The sequence below is a fragment of the Lactuca virosa genome, chromosome 1 (genome assembly GCF_052849685.1).
Source record: "Lactuca virosa cultivar CGN04683 chromosome 1, Lactuca_virosa_CGN04683_v6, whole genome shotgun sequence".
Lineage (NCBI taxonomy): Eukaryota > Viridiplantae > Streptophyta > Magnoliopsida > Asterales > Asteraceae > Lactuca > Lactuca virosa.
In genome coordinates this window covers 235,599,301-235,617,671 of record NC_136426.1, presented here as the reverse complement: position 1 = coordinate 235,617,671, position 18,371 = coordinate 235,599,301, and the positions used below count along the sequence as shown (strand labels likewise).

Genomic DNA, 18,371 nt, shown 5'->3' with positions numbered 1-18,371 from the left:
CAATTAGGGTTCCTAGGCCCAAGATAGTCAAGTTGAAGGTTTATTGGTCCATTAGGCCCAATAAGAGAATCCTAGTTCATATTAAACTTGAACCGGAATTTTTAGGGGTTTTAACACATAATTGACTATAAGAGATGTATTGTATAAGATTTTGAGCTTTACTGAAGAATGTTGATTAAGTTTGTTGTCATCGAATGAGCATAGGTTATAATATCAAATTAGGGTTACAAGTATCACAATAGAGAACGTTTACATGAGACTAGGATTTCCTAACCAAAATGCTAGTTGTGACATCCCCTCCATCTGACACCTTCACTACAACCAAACCAACCTATCCATCATTCATCAACCAATACCTTATAAAAAAAATTATCATTCATAATCGCCTCACCACACCCCACCATTTAATTTTTATACACCCGGAAATCAAGGAAACAAGGCTTTCACCATTAACTCCTAACTTTTCCTTCATTTAATTTTGGACTAACTATAACAAATAGAAACCTACTTTCATTTGGTTATGCTACTATTATTATACCACCCAACCCAACATTCACTTGTTTCTATTCCAGCATACTATTTTCAGTTCTTTTCTTATTATGGCAATGTTTTATATATATATATATATATATATATATATACACACACACACACACACACACACACACACAATTATAGGGCATAACATTGTATTTCCAAATTTCTCTTATTAAGATATTATACTTTGAAAAGTCTGTCCAATTATAGCAGTGAGAATTGTTTTGCATTTGGATGACAGACAGATAATGTTATGATTGGGTAGAGTTTTCAATGTATAATGTTGTAATAGGAGAAATGAAATTGCATTTACCCTTTATATTTTTCCTACCATTTCCCCATGTATACCGTCATTTTCTCAAATACTTTATCAGGAATTCATGACAACACTTAATGGAGAAAAATTAAATAAGGTCCAAGTTTTTTCAAATATTCTCAAACACGTCAAATAAAAATCCAATTAATTCCAAGTATATGGCTTTAAAGTACATCTTAGTATATTTTAAAAATCTATCCACTTAAAGCATTGTAATGTCAGCTTTTTTTTCTTATCAAGGCATTTTGAAAAATTTTCAATGTGTACAAAATACTAATAGGAAGAAATGAAAGTAGGATGTTATAGAAAAAACAATGGTGACATGTTGCTATTTCTTGCATTTAACCCTTTATTTTCTCCTTCCATTCCCCCAAGTGTGCTCATTTTCTCAAATACCTTGTAAAACATCATTCATCAAGACAACCGAACGATACTTAATGGGGGAAAAAGAAAAAATCGGAAGCATTTTCAAATATTTTTTAAATATGTTGCACTAAACAAAAATTCAAATAAAATATATGAAGTCATACCTCGGCATCCAAACCCAATGCATTTCTAGAAACCGCATTCTTCAAATATGATCGTTCAAGAGCCTCCCACAGATCCGCATCACTATGTTCATTAAACGGATCAAGATTAAAACGCACAGTACCTAGAAAATAAGAAAGTCATTAGATATTTGGTGATTGGGTAATTTATAACAATCTTTTAAAAAAAAGCATAAAGTTTTCCTACATCAACTATCAATTATCTTAATAATTGCATCAGAATATCTGGCAATATTTATTTCAAATTAAAAAATGAAACCTACACTCAAAAGAAAGAGAAAATGGCACCAATCAGTCCCATGGCCAATATGAAAATGTATAGCAAATGTCCCTAGGCAGGATATATTCCAAATAGAGGCAAACTCAATGATAAACATGCTTATAATATCAATACATAAAGTAAGTGAAATAAATAGTTATCTATCACTTTTATAGGGGGAAATGACAAAAAGTTGTCCATATATTTCCACTATCACATTAGGCCCAAAAATACAAACACTGTTTGTAGGGCTATGTTCGACGATAAGGATAAGGTGAAGGAGGGGAAAAAATTGGAATTTTTTGTCCCACTCCCATGGAGATGACTGATGAGTGAGTCCCATGCAAGTGATTCAATCATACCTGAAAAAAGAACGGGTGATTGTGGTATAATCCCAAGAACTTTACGCAAATCCTTCAATCCAAAACTGGAAATGTCATAATTATCAATAAAAATTCTTCCTTTTTCTAATTCAACCATCCGAAACAATGCATTGATGATTGTAGATTTTCCGGCACCCGTCCTTCCAACAATCCCAACCTTCTCGACCGGCGACACAACAAAGGACATGTCATGCAAGACCGGAGGAAGACCATGTCTATACCGAAATCCCACAAACCCAATGACGACCATCCGGGTGGCGGGCGGTTGTTTTCAATTATTTTCGGAGCCTCAGACAACAAGTCGATATATGTGCCCACACGCTCGACCGCATTGAAACTATTTTCCGCCCTACTTGCTTGTCTTAGAACATTACTCATAAGATTTGTGATATTTAAGGTATAACTTAGGAGCAAACTGATTGTGGATGCGAAAGCTACTTGGTCATTTGTTCTTCCCGATTGCATCACTGCAAATGTGGCCGTGAACCAAATCATTATGCCGCCTAATGTTTCTAGTCTTATGGTGAGCCAACGGTTGGAACTAAGGTTTATGAGGGTGAATCTAATGTTGTTGTCCATTGATTTCCCATTAATTTTTGCCATTAGATCATAGGCTTTGTAAGCACGAATACTTGATAAACCGTTTAATGCTTCCCCAAATTGTGCGTACACATGAGATCTTGTAATGGAGTCCAACCGCTTCACTTCCCTTGAGGTGCTCTGCATGAAAACTTTTCATCTTAGCATGCATACCTCATAAATAAAATAGCAACCTACTTTACTCTTTTTACTAGCCAATAATGTACTTCATTTGTCTCACGTTTATTTAACTGAAACATACTTACATTTTTTCACTGATAATAGCATATGTAGAGCATAATAGCGACATATTTAAATTTACTTTACACAAATAGCAACATATACGTGCATTTCTTTACCACCAATTAATAGCAATATGTAGCAAAACCTACAACGCTCATATTGATAGTAAATGTAAGTCCGTTGAATAGTAAAGTACATGGCTATCATAATTAAGATAATATAAGGATGTTGCTAAGCTATTATGTGCAAGTTGCAGGAAATAGCAGTGTACTTTACCCTTTTTACCACACTTTATTTTCCACCCATAATAGCCGAATTTGTGATTACTTACATTTTTTAACGATAACAACAATATGTAAAACCATAGTAGCAACAAACTTGCATTTATTTAGACATAATAACAACGTACTTACAATTCCTTACTCACATACTTACATTTCAGTACCGGTAATAGCAATATTTAGCATAGAATACTATGCCCATAGGGTTGGTAAAATATATAAGTACGTTGCTATTATCATTAAAAAAAATGTAAGTATGTTTCTATAATGGGTAAAAATTAAAGTTTACTATTTTTCCTAGCTACTCCACATTAAGATCTAAATTACTAACCTGATAGTAGAGGTAGGCAGTGTAAAACAGAAGAAGAAAAGGCATTATGGCCCACAAAGATATCGTGCTGAAAATGCCGATAAGCACAAAAGTGGAAAGTAATAGCCAAACTTGATTCAGAAATGTATTGGCAAGATTAGCAACATTACGATGTATATCACCGATATCATTTGCAAAGCGATTGATCACCGGACCAAGGGGATTTGTTTGGAAAAAGGCTGTGGGAGGTCGAAGAACCGAATACACCAATGTATCATGAAGTTTTTTAGCAGCGTGGAGACTTGATGAAATTAACCAGAAAGAATTTGCAAATGTCACCAATACCTGCATAAAAAGGGTTAAAGGTAACCAACTATCGCTTAATAGTTTTTTCAATGTTAGAAATCCCTTGACTTAGGTTTTCATTTCCAAATATATGAAAATATGACTGGTAACAAAATATTGATTTGTCATACAATTTGACGTAATAATAACAGCAACATACAGAAAAAAAGCAATATTTTGACGGGTTGAGGAGGGAATTTTAACAATAAAAAAGATTTGAGGTTAATATGTAGAGTGTACCTACCTGTCCAACGGACAAGAGGGCATAGATGAGAATGTAAAAAGCAGGGACCCGAGCTGTTGTAGTGCTTTGCTCTGTCTAGTAATTTAACCATGTGCCACTTGAAATTCAAAGGACTTCGGTTGAAATATAGCATGCTAATAATATAATGACAACCCAAAGGCGTCCTAAAGAATCCTTGTACCTGTATGTAATAACCACAGCCCTAAGCTTCCAAAGAAATCACAATTTATCAACAGCCCCTAAAGTTTACCTTGCTAAAACCTTCCAGCTAACAATGCCGGTTTGCCTATCTTCTTGCTTGATAAGAAGAGATTTATGATTCTTTTTTGATGATGTAAGTGTAATGGTTGTTGGATCATTTATTGAGTCATGATGAGAATAATATGGTTTTGAGGATGTATTGGTTGTGCATTCAGTGGTTCCATCCATTCCACCCACCTTTTCCATTAATTTTCGAAATAGCAACCCATTTTCTGAGAGCTCTTGAAAAGTTGCTTCCTCTTTGACCATACCTTCTGAGGCCAACAGAATTGTATCCACCTGAGGAAGAAAATGAAGCTGATTTGTAACAAGAACCCTTGTTGTCCCTCGCAACTCTTCCTTGATGCACCTTTCAAAGACCTGGAGGACAGGACATGTATGCTGTTTCCAGTCAGTAGATGTAGATAGATTATCATAAAAAGACTAAGCTAAGCTGCTGTTTCTTATTTACTTGATCTGATTACCTATATTATATATGGGACCTTGTTTCTTATTTACTTCATGTAGACAGAAAAACTTAATGGACAAAGTTCTTTCCCCGTTAAATCCTAACTTTTACAGACTTTTTTCTTCAATTTCCCCAAATGTGCTTAGTTATTTTCTCTTATAGCCGGGAAACAAAGAAGCAGGCCTTATTATGGTAAGCTATGCCTATGCCTATGCCTATACATGAGTGTTTCCTTTTTTACTTAATAGAGAAAGTCGGACTCCTGGGAATCTTAACTTTTTACAAAATTTTCTTCATATATTCCTTGAATGCTGTTTTAATATCATTTTATCCAAATAGTGAAATCATTAATTAAAGAAAAGGTATATTTTCATAATTAGTATACTCTGCAATCATTATTATTATTATAAGAAAATCGAAAAGAAGGTACCATAAACTTAGCTCTCGACCAACATGAGTATCTAGAGGCAGCACTCAATGGGTCATCAAATATGTAGACATCTGAGTTTGAGTACACTGCTCTAGCCATTGAGATTCTTTGCTTTTGTCCACCACTGATATTCACTCCTCTTTCACCTATCTCCGTGAGATCACGAACCTAAGAAAAAGAACACCAAATTTAAGAATCAAGCTCACACAATTTAAAAAGATACATAACTTTGATGCTCTAAATAATATGTATTTGGACACTCAACAGGCAGAATATCAAGGTCATGCGGCAATGCAGTTACTTGTACAGTCTTCCAATATCGTGAAGCTTCAAACTTTGATCCAAATAATATGTTTTCACGTACCTACAGACAGACACCAAACGAAACGAAAAATTGTAAAGTGAAATGATGTATGTTTGTGTAGCATTGAAAAATAAAAATTGGGAGTTTAAAGGGCCTTACTATAGCATTGAATATCCAATAAATTTGAGGGACATAGGCAGTGGTTCCTCTGATGACAACACTAGTATTAGTATTTTCCAAAGGAGGAAGCTCGCCAAGCATCGCTGAAATAAGGGACGTTTTTTCTTCACCTGTAGCACCTTAGATTGCAACTAAACTGCCAACTGGTATATCTATGTTTATATATGCTAATGTTGGTTTTGTGGCATTCGGGTCCCATGAAAAGTAGCCATTTTTTATGGACATTGCAGGAAGCCCCGGTTCAAGAGGTGGATTGGGTAACATAATTCTTTCTTCACCTAAATATAGTTCCTCTAAACGCTGTAACGATAGGTATGCATTCACAGCCTACAAAACAAACAACCATCTTCACTAACTATCTCATTCTCACCCAAAAAGAGCAGATATGTATTGGTGAGAGAGAGAACCTAGTTATTAAATTAGGAAGCGTGTTTAAAGGAGTTCAAAGCACTGTAAATAAGGAAAGTGATGTGAAAGCCCTTGAAGGTGTCAACTCTCCACCAAGCAAAGTGAAGACACCAAATGAAATCACTGCCACAAGAACCGGAAGGTTGTTGAGTATAAAATTGTTGCACTGCAATTGCAATTGCAAACTAAAGTAAACAATTTGGAACTTACTTTTTTTAACAATGTACAATAATAAAAACTTTAAAAAAATGTTTGCTGACCGCTCCCAGAAATTGTGATTTCCATAACCATAGAAGCTCATCTTTCCTGATAGTTTCAACTTTTGTTTGGAAACTTTGCTCCCATGCATAACATCTGAAGCAGGAAAATAAATATAATACATTTTACCAAAAGTTGTGAGGTTCCTTCGGAAAATAAATATAATACATACTTTACAGTCTCTATTGCCGCCATTATTTCACTGATTAGCCCCACTCTTTTGTCAGTGTACTGTAAGCCTTCCTTGGATAATTTCCGCATTTTGCTCACAATCATCATCTGTTATCAGATCAGCCATCACAAATAAGTACAAAAACGGTATGTATAAAACTTTTATGTTTTAAAGAAACCCTGTTTTTAATACAAGGATTTCAAACTTGATATATATATATATATATATATATATATATATATATATATATATATATATATATATATATATATATATATATATATAACATGGGCGGAGCCACCTAAGGACCAGGGTAGGCCCAGGCCCACCCTCAAAGTTTCAATTTTTTTTTTGCATTTAGAAATAAGAAATATTTTGGTGCCAGATACTTAAAAACCATTCCTATTCCTAGTTCACTTGGCACAGAGTTATACCTCTTTCTCATACATTATCAGTTCTACCCTTTCCTTTCATATTGCTTGTTATTTTTCAAATAATTCATTTTTAAAGTTACACTTTGACCCTTCATATTTAGAAGTTAAATTATTTTAGTAAGTTAGTTTTCAAATTTTACATATTTCACACCTCAAATTTTATATATTTGTGTAATTCTATTTTTATCTAATTTAATTTAGTTTTTAGTTTTTCTTTTTTAAATTTATTCTATATAAAAAAATTATATCCAGGGTTTCATTCACTTTTCGCATAGGGCCTTCAAAATCAACGGACCGGTCTTATATATATATATATATATATATATATATATATATATATATATATATATATTATAAGGAACACCCTAAAATTTTATTTTGGCTCCGCCCCTATATATATATATATATATATATATATATATATATATATATATATATATATATATATATATATATATTAAATTACATGAGAATCAGAAGCAGACAAGCCACAAGTGAAGCAACCCCTAATTGTTGGTAAAGAAGAATCATGGAAAGAACAATTCTGAATGGAGCTGACCATAACCCATGAAGTTGATTGCATACTTGTTGTAAATAGGAACAATTCTGCTTTGTGCAAAAGCCAATAGACCTGGGCATTCCAACATTTTGGTTGTGGGCCGTGAGTATTCCATCCCGAGGATGATTGGACTCGTAGTATGTGGGCATTCCAACCCGATGGTTGAGGGTATGGGGTATTCCAACCCGATGATTGATTGGACCCATAGTATGTTGGTATTCCAACCCGATGGTTGAGGGTCTGGGGTATTCCAACCCGATGGTTGATTGGACCCATAGTATGCTATTTGTGATTATATGTGTATTATTGTGTGTATGGGTATTTTGAGGGAAACTCACTAACCTTTGTGCTTACAGTTTCAGTTTATTGTTTCAGGTGCTTCAGATGACTCGGCAAGGCGAAGGCGTAATCGTACACATCCTCGTGTTTTGGACTTATGGTTTCTAGGATACTCTGATATTAAACTATTTTGAAAACATATTGTAATAACTAATGGCTTTTGGATGATTGAAAAAGTTTTAAATTGGCTTGATTTTTATGGGTGTTACAAGTTGGTATCAGAGCCTTGGTTTGAGTGAATTGGAGGAATACTCGTGTGAATCCAGTCTCAAATAAAGGAAAGATTTTCAAAATGATTTATAAATGGATTTCAAAATAAGTATAGGAGGATGCAGAGTGTACGATCAGCCGGAGCCAATAAGTAGACCCCAAAATATCATACGGTTATTTGATATTGTGATATGATAGAACAACATGCTAGTACTAGGCTAGGGATCTTCAGGAATTGCATGATAGGATTGCCTGATTGTATGATGCCTGATAGCCTAGAGTTTTCCTTATATAAAATTGACATCATTACTGTAGTTGATCAGTGTATGCATCATAAGTTATACATAATTAAGATCTTATAGCCTGAGAATATTTGGTTTAGCTTTATTTCCTGTTCCTTGTTTGGTTGTGGGCTTAGAGTAGGACTGAGTATTCGAATTTCTATAGGGTCCAACGTTATGTATGGCTAGCATACACTATTGCTGCAGGGTTGGTGGAAGTTTCAAGGATGGGTGGGTTGTGAGAGGCTGGGAGGCCAGTTATGAGATATCTAGCATTCCTCTAGGAGTGAGGATTGAGCACTCGCTATGTTTATGTATATTGTTAGGGTGTTGTGGTGATACTTGAGACAAATATGGGTAAGTGTGGAAGGTAGTATGGGCCCGTATTACTGAAAGAACAGGACCCATACGCGTAGCAAGGAAGTCACAACCCCTAGGGTTTGGTTGGAAGTTGGTTCCCTGTCATTATATGGGTTATCAGAGATCTTCCTGTTGTATTACCAGAATGGTGGTTACGAGACGTCTTGAGACGGATCCGGCTTAGGATCAGGGAGCTGGTAGCCAGGATAGGCCAGCATTGTCAGAGGACCGTGTCAGTGAGATCACCCGGGAGGACGTGATCGAGATTGTCCGGGGACTGTTGCCGGAGATGTTTGATTCTATCAAGACCGCCATGGATGAGTATTTCGACGAGCGCTATGCATCCATTACCTAGACGGTTGCCGCGGTAGCTACATCAGCTATAATGGCGGCAGGGGGAGGAGCCGGTCAAGCTCTCCAGTACCATGACTTGTTACTGGGACGTATTCTGATGAGCAGAGGGCTGCAGTTATTTGTGATCAGGGAGATGTTCTGTACTCGTTACATTCTGCGGGTTGAGCAGGAGAGGCTAGCACAAGAGTTTCTAGATTGAGGCTTCGGGGGTTTTGCTCGAGGCCGGAATGTGAGTCGCGGGGACTCCAGAAAAAGAGTGATGATTATGTTCAGCTGGGGTTTTGCAGCTGGAAGTAGAATGGTTAATTGATGGATTGGAATGTCGTTTTATAGGGAAAGGATTGTGCCTTTTCAGTTTTCGAGCTCGAAGAAGTGAGCAGACTTGGAACACCAGGATCAGGTTGTAATCCAGCTCGGGGTCAGTTGGTCGCCGGGATTGGCGATAGTAGTTCAGCGCCGGTGAGCGCGGGTGGGTCGATGTGGCATAAGTATTTTGTGAAGTCTGGTTCGCCTTGAATCTCTTGTATCGGGCGGTAAGGATTTATTGTACGATCTATTGCACTTTTGGGATCAGAGGCTATGTCTTGGGAGTAGTTTGTAGCCCGGTATAGGGCAGAGGTTGCTTCAGCTACTGCAGCTCAGCTGTGGACGACTGAGCTAGTGAGTGAGTCAGGGTGCGAGACCCTGAATGATATGATTTCTAGAGCCCGAGAACGGGAAATTTGTTTGGAGCACCTTGGGAAGAGGGGTATTATATGGGAAGTCTACAGAAAGGGTCCCACAGGATGGTTATTCAACATTGTCAAGATTCAGTGGTTTTAGTAATCGTTATTGAATGGAGGATGAGAGCGCCAAGGGAAGTAACTCGTTGCTGAGATATTAGTTGGAGCACCTATCTTCAGGTCTTCAAGGTTTGAGTGTGGGATCATTCAAGTATTAGGGACTGTCGGTTTCACTGGGATTCTGGAAGTGTTCAACTAGTTCTTAGAAGTGTGTGATCACTTGTGATTGGCTAGTAATGGAGCACTAGTTGGAAAGAGTTGGTTGTCATCGGATTGATCATTGGAAAATGAGAAGAATTGGGAATTCTCCAATTTTCATGTGTTGTGAAGACTTAGTCGAATCTAAGTGGGGAAGAATTATCCCGGGATTCAGAAGCAGGATCGGTTTTGAAGTTGGGATAAGTTTCGCATCTTTTTTAGGAAGGAAGACAACCCAAGTGGTTGTTTGGTTTGAGTGTTGTGTGAGTTAGGAGTTCGGTAAAACTCCCCAGCATGTGAACCGCGTCTTCTCGATGCTTGATAGCAGAATTTGGGGAATCAGGATGGGATTCCAGTCATGAATGGAGTTCCGTTCGGGTGTTCGGTCGAGTGTGTGATTGACTCTAAGGGTTTTTTGGATTGATAGATTGGGGGTTTTGTTAGCTGTCAGGGCTCGACAGTACATTCAGCACGGATGTGCGGGTTATTTAGCGTATGTGGTAGATACGGAAATCAGGGATCAGACCACGGTTCCTGAGAGGGTAGACGACCAACATGAGGTCTAGAGTTAGGCCGAGATTATAGCCACAGATTGGATCACGGGTTCGAAACCCCAAGTGAGGGAGAACTGACTATATGGGAGAGGGCACCAAGATGGGTCCAGGTTTATGATCAACAGACTTAGAGCGGTCCGGATAGACTGAAGGCCAGCGGGGTGTACCAGTCAGGCCGAAGGCTCGGAAAATGGTCTAGACAGGCAGAAGGCCCGGAGAGGCGGTCCACACATGTTGAAAGTTCTGAGAGTGGTCCAGATAGGTTGAAGGCTCGGAGAGGCAGTCCAGTCAGGCTGAAGACTTTGTATGTAATTCGTTAGATTTAGTGAACAGACAGTGAGGGAAGTATTAGGAGACTACGGGGTAGCCGTAGCATTCCCGAATTCTTTCAGATGATTAAGCCAAGGTGAGCCAATTCGTAGGATTGTGGGTAGACCACAAAATGATTGGGATCAGGAAACGATAGGTCGTTGGAGACTGGGCGTGATGTAAGACTAAAGTTTACTGGTAGCGTTCACTTTTTGTATTTGATTCGATGGTGACAGGTTGTTAGGTCGTTATGGTCGGATGGATCAGAAGGATCGATGGAGCCATCAGCAACAATAAAGCTAGGATGGTTATTGCTAATCGAAGTATCCTTTAGGAATCACATGGAGCTACTGTGAGATTGCTCGTTGGTTCAGCAACTGGGCAAGGATCTGGTATTCCGGATGAGTTTTCTATCAAGTATAAGTGTACTGCAGGGAAATTTGGTCTGTGACTCTGTCTTCTAGTAGGAACCCCACGTTATCAGAACTGAGTAGCAAGTTGGGAGTTAAGTGCAACAAATTCATGAATGATTCAGTGTGGGCGGTCTGTCAGGGGGCCAGTGTCACACCCCCAAACCAGAACAGCGGAAACGTTCGGGGGTGGAGGACTTCAGGTAAGTATCACAACACATGCAATATAGTAATCAAAGTACAAACAACCATTGCATTAATAAGTATAAGTTTTACATAAGTGTTCAAACATTACATATTCAAACACCAAAGTAGGTACAGTAGAAGACAAGAGTTGCGGTATGGTACTAGGTAGTCTTCTCAAAAGCTTCGGGAGTGTACCTGTATACTGGATTCCATAGAATACAAGTTATTTGGAAAGAGTAGACCAGCATTTAAGCTGGTGAGTTCATAAGTATTTTAGTTATGTTAAGTATACCCTCAGTTCTTTGGATAAGTTTACTGGTTCCTCCAGAAAATCCTATATTTCCTGAGGTGATAGATTGATAACCTCAATAGTTTCCCTCTGTAATTACTTAGTTTATACTAATTATATATAACCTAATATCGAATGGACAGTTAAATGGGTGTATTTGCCCTAAGCCCACAACCAAACAAGGAACAGGAAGTAAGGCGGAAGTCACACATTTCACTGTCAATCGGATATTACTTATGTATAACTCTGATGTAAAAACTAAGGAATTATAGAATTAACCACTAAAGGTCCTTTAAGTTATACTAGTTTACAGAAAGTGAATGACTAAGTTCCCATTTGTAAAAGTGGTTTAATCCCATAAACTGTTTCATTTGTAAAAGTGGTTTAATCTCATAAACCGTTTCCTTTGTAAAAGTGGTTTAATCCCATAAACCGTTTCCTTTGTAAAAGTAGTTTAATTCCATAAACCGTTTCATTTGTAAAAGTGGTTTAATCCCATAAACTGTTTCCTTTGTAAAAGTAGTTTAATTCCATAAACCGTTTCATTTGTAAAAGTGGTTTAATCCCATAAACCGTTTCATTTGTAAAAGTATTCTTAGTTATATCCGTTCTACAGTAAAAACATTAGTATTAATCCTGGAAAATATTATATTATCCATAATACTGCCTTGTGGTTTTAAATGTTCCAAAACCAGATGTACAAGTATATTTACCATACTTGATTTCATGATATGTAGCTTTTACTGTAAGTAAAAACTAACAGAAGGTATATTTGGTCAGGATGTAATTATCTTTTCTTACTGTTTTAAGAGAAGTATATTACTTGGTAATTTACTCGTTGTTTTATCCATGTGAGTTCTATTAACCATACTAATATGACTGATATGCCTGCTGCGACGTTCTTCAGGCGTCGGAAATGATATGATATTTGACACCCTAGGCCTGCCGGCCAAACCGTAGCGAACAGTAAAGGTGCGGGATTGTCAGTCCCATATAGACCTATACACAAATTCATGCTCTCCCTACAAGAGATTCTGGTTAATAAGACAGGACTTAAGGTCGTACTTAGATAAGTACACCATGAATATTCTCACAAATTTATTGTTTCAACGAGATTTACGATATATTATTACCCCGTGATTGCTAACCCTGGTACTCTGTATCGTACCTTTGTTAATGCAAACCCGGTATGATGTATTATTACCCCGTGATTGCTAACCCTGGTACTCTGTATAGTACCTTTGTTAATGCAAACCCGGTATGATGTATTATTACCCCGTGATTGCTAACTCTGGTACTCTGTATAGTACCTTTGTTAATGCAAACCCGGTATGATGTATTATTACTTCTTTAATATGTTGTTCATATATTAAAGGTATTATACATATCCTGGTATAGTTAAATGAATTGTTGGTAATTTCCTTGAAAAGTATACAATCGTGAATCATACTTGTATATTTAGTTTTGAATCATAAATTATACCTATTATAATTTATATGTTCTATCTGATTAGCATGATTTCTCATGGATGAACACCTTTGCTCAGCATGATACAAAGGTAATGATACCGAATGAAGTAACCTTTTATATTCATATATGTATAATATATATATATATGTATATATATATATATATATATATATATATATATATATATATATATATATATATATATATATATATAATTAAGAAGGAAACGACCTTCAGACAAATAACACAACCTTAATTCCACATCCAAACAAGGAAAAGGAAATAAGATAATTCATTAGTCCTAAGCCTTTCAAATCTTATTTATATATTTATACATATATAAATATGATTTTGGCATTTATAATTTGAAATAGTTTATAAAACCTTTTTCAAAGAATTTTAACGGAGTTTACATGACTTTTAAGATTTAACATGGCTTTAAGTCAGTTTGGAAGTACTTGGTAATCCTTAAAAGCATAAGGAAAGCCTTTGTGTGATTATCATCATATACAGTTATTAACACAATTTAATATTGTGTTAAACTTGTATTCCTCCCCTAAAAAGTATTTAAAAACCGTTAAAAAGGTAAATTATAGGGGTATGAACTCACTTTGATAAGCGGTGATTCGGGCAGCGTTTCGTTTCCCGGAAAGGAGTTTATTTGACGAGAAACCGGCTCAAATCGGGCAGAGTTTCGACTGGAGAGAGGTTAACTTCTCGAGAATTCCGGGGCTCCGGGGCTTGCTTCGGGTTTTAGACACGATACCGGGGCCTTGGGGGGTCGTGAGAAAGTTTAGGGGCTGAAAAGGTGAAAAATGGTGAAATTTGGGGTGAAAAACCTCTCAAATCCGAGAAGTCGCGCACCCTTTATATAGGGGTGCGAGGGTTCGGCCGAAGGGTGAGTCATCGGACAGCTGGCGAGGGCGAGGAAGGAGTCAGCAGCCACGCGTCATCATCTGCGAAGGCCACGAGGCCGAAGTCTAAGGCGGTTTGCGAAGCTCGGATCCGGTGCGAGGCGCGTGTTGGCTTCTGAGTGGACCGAACTTCGGTCCAATGGGGAAGTGCCATGATGACTTCAGACCAATCAGCAGGTGACACGCGAGCCTGCGTTCCAATCAGAAGACGCCACGTAGCAGACCCGTGGAAGCCTCGCATGCGAGGGTGACGTGGCCGAAGATGGTCCATGCGAAAATTCCCGGTTTTCAACAGTTCTTGTTTTTCGTGCCAAAAACTTGCGAAAATCATAACTTTCGCATACGAGCTCTGTTTTCGACGTTCTTTATATGCACGCGTAAGTAAAACTGTACTCTACGAATTTTGCTTAGACTTCGTCGGCTGACTTTGACTTTATTTTTAATATTATTATTTTTAACAGACCGGGACAGTAAATCCGTTAAAAATTCATAACTTCTTCATCCGACGTCCGTTTTCGTCTGTCTTTTTACCGTTGTGCTACTTTTGACGAGACCTTCAATTCTCGTTTAACTTACGTCGGCTAAATATCGATCGATTTATATTTCGAATTTTTAGCTGTCTACTGCTAAACCGAAACTTAGAAAAATCATAACTTCCTCATACGAAGTCAGATTTTTACATTCTTTTTATGAACGTTCTCGGTTTAACATATTCTACAACTTTCATTTAGATTGTTAAGGCTAAAAAGCCTTTTATCGAAAATCCACTTTTTACACTGAACAGTGTTTTGCCGGTTTTGTCGCGGATTTTCTACCACTTTGTTCATCCCAATTACGATTATTGATCAATTTATTTTTGACCTAAATTTGACTGGTGTCACATTATCCCCCCGTTAGAGGGAATTTCGTCCCGAAATTAAGTCTAAAGTGATACTCATGGACTAGGTCTAATCTTCCCTTTCCCAAGTGAATTCAGGTCCCCGGTTTGTAATCCAGCGAACCTTCACTAACGGGATAAGACTTTGCTTGGTTCTTTTGATTTCCCTATCCATTGTTTTCATTTGGTTCCTCTACAAAGTGTAGACTTTTATTTAACTTGATTTCATCGAGTGAAATAACAAGTGTTTCATCGGATAGACACCTCTTTAGATTAGATATGTGAAAGGTGGGATGAATGTTATTAAGTTTTTGTGGTAGTTTAAGTGTATAAGTACAAGACCGATTCTGGAAGAATCTCAAATGGTCCTATGTACCTTGAATTTTGTATTCCACGCTTTCTCAAGCGTATCTTGTCCTTTCGGGGTGAGACCTTCATATGACAAGGTCATCAATCCTGGAATTCCAAGGGTTTTCTTTTATTGAAGTCGTAGCTTCTCTGATTAACTCTGGAAGCTTTATGTCGCTTCCTGATTAGTATTTTCTTTTTGGTAGTTTCTCGGATGAATTCCAGATCAGCGAAGGTGCTGTGTGGAAATTGGACCTCTAGCTAGTTGCGTATTACCCAACTTAGTCCAGTGCAAATAGGATCTGCACTCACGACCACAGAAGGTTTCGAATGGAGCAAATTTAAATGCTAGCGTGATAAAGGACTCGACTAATTGGTAAATGGGTATCCCGTTCTTTACCATAGTCGATCACATAGGCTCATGACTACTCTAGTTCCCAGAGATTTTTGAGCGACTGCCTGAACTAGGAGATGATTCTATTATCTCCGCGGAGATAACAGATATTGGAATACCGTGCACTCGCACGTTCTAGTTATCTTCTCTACTTGCCACATTTTCAGGTTTCAAGGCTTCTTGTTGAGCCTCCTTACTTTGTGTGGACATATTTGAATGGGTTATCATAGTCAATGATTGGCTCTATGACCTGAGTACTCTTTCCGACTTAGGGTGTCAGCTACTATATTGACTTTGTCGGGATGATAACGAATTTCGAATTCGTAGTCATTTAGTAGCTCGACCCATTTTCGTGGTCTCACGTTGCATTCCTGCTGGTAGAATATATGATGAAGGCTTTTGCTCCGAAGTTCATGATCAGACTCATACTTGGCTCATCCACCATCACCTCGTGTATACAAGTCGTATATAATTTAGATTTCACAAAACGTTCGGATGGGTGACTCTTCCCCAGGTCCACAACCAAACAAGGAACAGGAGATAGGGCGAAATTACACATCCTTAATCTTGTTAAGTCTAAATTATATACAACTCTCGTGTATACACTTAGCAGCGATAGATTAACTTAATGAGTTCATAGTCTCTATTCTTGAACTTGACATGCTGTACAATGATTTTCCTATGAGATCTATTGGGGTACTTCGGTGGTTACTGACTTCTAAGACTACTTCGGTGCTTTTCGTTTCAAGTTTCCTGTCTACTGAGTAGGCTAAAAGGGTGTGGTACCCTTCGCATAGGTACTTTTGAAGTTTTGAAATGAGAGACAACCTAAGGGTTTGCGTTATGGATTGGAAGAATTTCATCTTACGACTGATTAAGGAAAAGTTCTCTTACAGCATAAGAATTTTCACATGGTAAGGGCCAGGCCAAACCATGTCGAATAAGGATGTTGGAATTTTCTCGACGAAATAGATATTAAGTCGTTCTGGGAGGAATGATTACTAGGATGATATCCTATGTACCTAAGTTTTCAGCGCTTCTGGTTTTATTCTGTTATTATCGCTACGAACCCCTTTTTGATTCGAAATTGGCGGGTACTACCAATACGAGGGTTCTGATAATTTGAAATTATGAACTTTCATGAAACGATCCTTACTAGGTCTCTCTATAATCGCTTGTTGTATAAAAATCATGTATAATTAAGATTGGTAAGACCTTTGACTGAGCAACCCTGCCCTAAATCCACAACCAAACAAGGAACAGGAAATGAGGCGGGATTACTCACTCTAAGTTTACAAATCTTAATTATAAACGACCCTTATGTATACCCTAAGTCATCATAGCTTACCTGTTAGGGTTTCAAATTTTATATAATTGTTGTGATTTAATTTGAACGGAAGAGTAATCATAATTATAGATAGTTATCGGGGTTTGGAAGCGTACCAAAATATAGCAGGGTTCTTTGATGCTTTCAAACTCCTCCTGCTCCCCCGTCGTTCTTCTCTGTTGGACAGTCCCTCTTGTAATGTCCTATTTCACCACAAATGTGACATATTGGAATGGTTCCAACATCGGTAGTTGAAGTGATGAACTCAACCGGAGTTCTACAGATGCGGGCGGTATGCCCCTTCAAGTTGCATCTATTGCAATGCAGCTCTCGGCAAACTCCATGATGATGGTAGTTGTACTTGCTGCAGTGTGGGAGGTTTCCTAAGTATGGTGTGGTAGGTGCTGGAATAACAGGGCTGATGGGGGTATTGATTGCTCCAGTCTGTTGCCCTCTGTTAGGTTCTTGAGTTGAACAACTCCCTTTCTTGTTTTCGAACTTTCGTTTCAGGATATTAGGCTTAAGGTTCGAAGTGTCCTTACAAATACGTACTCGTTGCTGTACTTGGCCATCACCACGATCGGGGTTGCCGATAGCATTACTACTAATATTTGCATTGTTAGCATTAAGGTGTGCCATGACAGCTGCTACAGCTGCTGTGACCGCAGCTTGAAACGTAGCCGCATCTATTTGAAGGATTGGTGTTTTGCTGGTGGGTTGGTTATGTTCCTTTGGAGGCATGATTCTGTTTCATGATAAGAAAATGAGCTCATGAGCAACTATCGTTGTCTCTAGATGTATTCTAACCATTTGTATCTATGTATAAATCTTTCGTTTTGTTATATTGTTCTTAATGATTCGACCTGCATCCCTATGATGCAGTCCTGGTAAGGAACACAAATAAGTTTCTAGAATGGTTATCATCCGAACTAAGTTACCTTCGATTGGTGGATATCGTTTTTCTAATTTTCGAAAATATTCGAAAACAATTCATAACAGTGTCTACATAAAATAGACTTATGAATTTGAGAAGTAATCACTATCAATTAAGATTTCGTGATCTGATTTATTGTTATTAGCCGTGACAGGAAAAGAGGATAAGCTCACAACCTAATGTGAGTAATGAAATTACTAACTCACTAGGTTGAATCGATTTACTAGTTATTACTTAGATGAAAAGGTGCTCAAACACTTCACATGAATCACACGTGGTTTTCTTTTATTCTCTGTTCTATTCTGGGTGGTAATGATTTGTTTCCTCCTGGTATCT

General features: G+C 37.7%; 1 pseudogene; it reads right to left on the bottom strand.

Annotated features, from left to right (window-relative positions):
* Window positions 1-259: 259 nt before the first annotated feature.
* The window catches only part of LOC145128221 (ABC transporter C family member 12-like), a 32,112-nt pseudogene continuing 14,000 nt past the window's right edge, over window positions 260-18,371 (bottom strand).